This window comes from Lepus europaeus, chromosome 5, assembly GCF_033115175.1.
Source record: "Lepus europaeus isolate LE1 chromosome 5, mLepTim1.pri, whole genome shotgun sequence".
In the NCBI taxonomy this organism is placed as follows: Eukaryota; Metazoa; Chordata; class Mammalia; order Lagomorpha; family Leporidae; genus Lepus; species Lepus europaeus.
The window spans coordinates 145538557-145542621 of NC_084831.1; the positions used below are offsets into that span (position 1 = coordinate 145538557).

General features: G+C 65.9%; 1 pseudogene; it reads left to right on the top strand.

Annotated features, from left to right (window-relative positions):
- The first annotated feature begins 221 nt into the window (after nucleotides 1–221).
- Nucleotides 222–3676, top strand: LOC133759303 (adenomatous polyposis coli protein 2-like; annotated as a pseudogene).
- Nucleotides 3677–4065: the final 389 nt, after the last annotated feature.

Genomic DNA, 4065 nt, shown 5'->3' on the forward strand with positions numbered 1-4065 from the left:
GCAGAGACCTGGACTGGAAGAGGAGCCACCGGGACAGAACCAGCACCCCAACCAGGACTAGAACCTGGAGTACTGGCGCCACAGGTGGAGGATTAGCCTAGTGAGCAGCGAAGCAGGCCTTTTTTGTTGTTGTTGTAATTTAAAATTAATTTGAGAAACACAGAGACACACCACCACCACCACCCCTCTTACCTGCTGGTCCACGCCCCCAAGTGCCCACAATGGCTGTCCAGTCCCCGGAGGGTGGGGCGGAGCCATCTGTTCCAGCCACACCTGACCCCGCCCCCACCCTCCCCCCACCCAGGCAGGTGCTCCAGGACCATCACTGCCTGCAGACGCTGCTGCAGCACCTGACCTCTCACAGCCTGACCATCCTGAGCAACGCATGCGGCACACACTGGAACCTGTCGGCCCGCAGCCGCGCGGGACCAGGAGCTGCTGTGGGACCTGGACGCCGTGGGCATGCTGCGCAACCTGGTGCACTCCAGGCACAAGATGATCGCCATGGGCAGCGCCGCTGCTTTGCGCAACCGGCTGGCCCACAGGCCCGCCAAGCACCAGGCGCCGCCACGGCTGTGTCCCCGGCATCTGCGTGCCCAGCCTCTACATGCACAAGCAGTGGGCGCTGGAGGTGGAGCTCGACGCCAGGCACCTGGCGCAGGCGCTCTGCCACCTGGAGAAGCAGGCCCTGTCTGAGACCGAGGCCGAGGACAAGGCCACCGCCAAGACGCCTCTGCAGCCCCTGCAGCACCTGGACAGACTGGCGCAGGACTACGCCTCCGACTTGGGCTGCTTCCACGACAATGACGCGCCTTCCCTGGCCGCTGCCACCGCCAAGATCGCCAGCCCCCAGCCGTGCTGTCCCTCTTCCTGGGCAGCCCCTTCCTGCAGGGCCAGGCGCTAGCCCGCACCCCGCCAGCCCGCCGCGGCCTGGAGCCCGAAAAGGAGGCCGGCGGAGAGGCGACCGTGGCAGCCAAGGCCAAGCTGGCGCTGGTGGTGGCGTGGATTGACCATCTGGTGGAGGACATCTCGGCCTTGCACACCTCGTCTGACGACAGCTTCAGCCTCAGCTCCGGGGACCCCGGGCAGGAGGCGCCAAGGGAAGGCCTGGTGCAGTGCAGTCCTGCTTGCCCTGCCGCGGCTCCAGGGCGGCCGGCCGGAGGCGGGGGGGGGGGGGGGGGGCGGGGGAGTCCCGCCGGGCGCACCCCCTGCTCTAGCTCAAGGCGGCCCGCGCCAGCCTGTCCAACAACAGCTTTAACAGCGGCAGCACCAGCGACGGCTTCTGCCCCGGGGAGCACATGCGGCCCTGCTGCTGGCCGCGCTGGCCGAGCACGGCGCAGGGCTCCTGGGCAGGCAGCCGCGCCCACTCGGGCTGACATCAACCTGCAGGGCGGCCAGGCCCAGGGGCCCAGCCGAGAGGGCGCTGGCGCCGACGCCCTTGTGCGCACCATCAAGCTGTCGCCCACCTATCAGCACATGCCCCTGATGGAGGCGGCGAGCAGGGCAGGTGCGAGGGCCCCCGGCGGCCCCGAGCACCCCCTTCCTCGCGGCCCGGAAGCAGGCCTGGACTGAGCCAGGTGCCCGAGAAGCTGGGGGCCGGCCGGCCGCCCGCGGCCAGCAGGGTGCTGCAGAGGCTGGTGGCGCAGGAGGGGCCCCTCTCGCTGTCCCGCTGCAGCTCGCTGTCCTCGCTGTCCTCGGCCGGACGCCCGGGCCCCAGCGAGGCCTGAGACCTGGACAGCGGCTCCTCGAGGGCCTGCAGGAGGCCGGCCCTGAAGAGGCGGAGCTGGACGGGGCGTGGCGTGGGCCAGGGGCTGCATCCCTGCCTGTGGCCACCCCAACGCCCAGGCGGGGCTGCGACTGGGGCCTGGGCATGGAGGACGCCAGGCTGTCCAGCTCCTCTGAGAATTGTGTGCAGGAGACGTCGCTCGTGCTGAGGCGCTGCAGCTCTGTGAGCTCCCTGGGCAGCTTCCAGAGCCCGTCCATCGCTAGCTCTATCCCCAGCGACCCCTGCAGTGGGCTGGGCAGCAGCACGGTGAGCCCCAGGGAGCTACCCGACAGCCCGGGCAGACCATGCTGCCCAGCCGCAGGAAGGTGCCGCCGGCCACGCTGTCGGCCAACCCGAGAGCAGCCAGTTCAGCCTGCAGTGGGAGAGCTACGGGAAGCGCTTCCTGACATCGCCAACTGCTGGGAGTACTGCTGCCCCAGCTGGAGGTCGGCAGTGTCTGCTTCCCCATGGAGAAGACGGAGGAGAACTTCAGCGCCTCCAGCCTCAGCGCGGTCGCCCTGCAGGAGCACTCCATGCAGCAGGTCCTGGAGCTGCGGCTGCTGCTGCCCGCCTGCCCCGACCGCGGCGCTGCGGGGGGGTGGCGGTGGCGCTGGGCACCGCCAGGGAGAAGCCGCCAGACGCCAGGAGAGGCCAGCGCCCGCGGGCTCCAGCATCCGCAGGGCCGCGGACCAGGAGCTGGAGCTGATGCGCGAGTGCCTGGGGGCGGCCGTGCCCGCGCTGCTCTGCAAGGTGGTCTCGGTGCTGGTGCCCGGCTGCCGGGCGCTGCCCGTCCCTTTCTACAAGCTGGTGCCCGCCCCGGCCCGGGAGGATGACTGGTGCGCCGACTTGGCCAAGGGCATGCTGGTCAGCTTCTCCATCGCCGCGTCCTTCTGCGACGAAACCCTGTAAGGGCCCCCCAGGGAGCAGCCCCGAGGCAGGCTGGACAAGCAGGAGCTCCCCCGGCCTCGCGGCCCCCTCCAGCCAGGTCTCGGGGCACCGGCTCAAGGCCAGGCGCACCGGCTGGAGCCTGGAGCAGGCCCGGGGCACAGGCAGGAGCCGGGCCGGGCTGGAGCTGCCCCTGGGCCGGCTCCCAAGTGCCCACTTGGACAGGGCTCCGGGGAAGGGGGGAGGCAGTCCCTGTGCCTCAGGACACCCACCGAGGAGGGTGTGTACTGCTTCTACCACTCTGATGAGGTGCCCTCCTCGGCCTGGCCGTCCTCCGGTGACCATCCGCCATCCCACAGGCCCTGAAGCGGGACGGGAAGGAGGCCCGGGCCCCAGCCAAGACTGCAGCTCCGGCCCAGCCGACCCCTGGGCCCAGCCCCGGGTGATCCCCGACGAGACCCCACCTTGCTACTCCCTGAGCTCCTCGGCCAGCTCGCTCAGTGAGCCGGAGCCCTGTGAGCAGCCAGCCAGCCACCTGGGAGGCCCGGAGCCCACAGGCCCCCAGGCCTGGTGTTGAGGAGGTGGACGCGACAGCTCCCCCAGCCCGCACTCGGAGGAGGAGCTCCTGTGGCTCTGCATAGGCTCAGTCACGCCCAGGCGCCGGCCCCCAGCCTTTGGCCCCCAGCGAAGCAAGAAGCAAGGCCTGGGCTGTCAGGCAGGACAAGCGGCCAGCAGAGGCCCCAGGACTGTGGCGAGAAGGCAGCTGGCTCAGACCGGGCCTCTGACCTGGGCAGCATCAAGTGGCGTGCCATCCAGGAGGGCGCCAACTCTAACATCACATGGCTGCACCAGGCGGCCACGGTGGCCCTCAGCGAGGCCTCCTCCAGTCCAACTCGTGCCTGTCCCTGGGGTCTGCTCTGGAGGACTAATTGTCAACATGAGTTTGGAGGCAACACACACACACAGACAATAGCAATAGCTTTGTTTCCTTATTGTCAAATAACTAGGCTAAATATTGTGGCTTGATTTCTATAAATGAATCCCCTGGAATGTATATTTAGATATGTATTAATAAAATCAGAAGAGTAATGCTGATTTCATTGGGGGTGACAATAAGAAACACAAAGAGAGATTTTTCAATACTTTTTTAAAAAAAATTATATTTCCTTTTTTTTTAAACTTTTATTTAATGAATATAAATTTCCAAAGTATAGCTTGTGGGTTACAATGGCTTCCCCCCTCCCATAACTTCCGTCCCGCCCGCAACCCTCCCCCCTCCCGCTCCCTTTCCCCTTCCATTCATGTAAAGATTCATTTTCAATTCTCTTTGTATACAGAAGATCAATTTAGTATATATTAGGTAAAGGTTTCAACATTTTGCCCATATAGCAACATCGAGTGAAAAAACTACCATT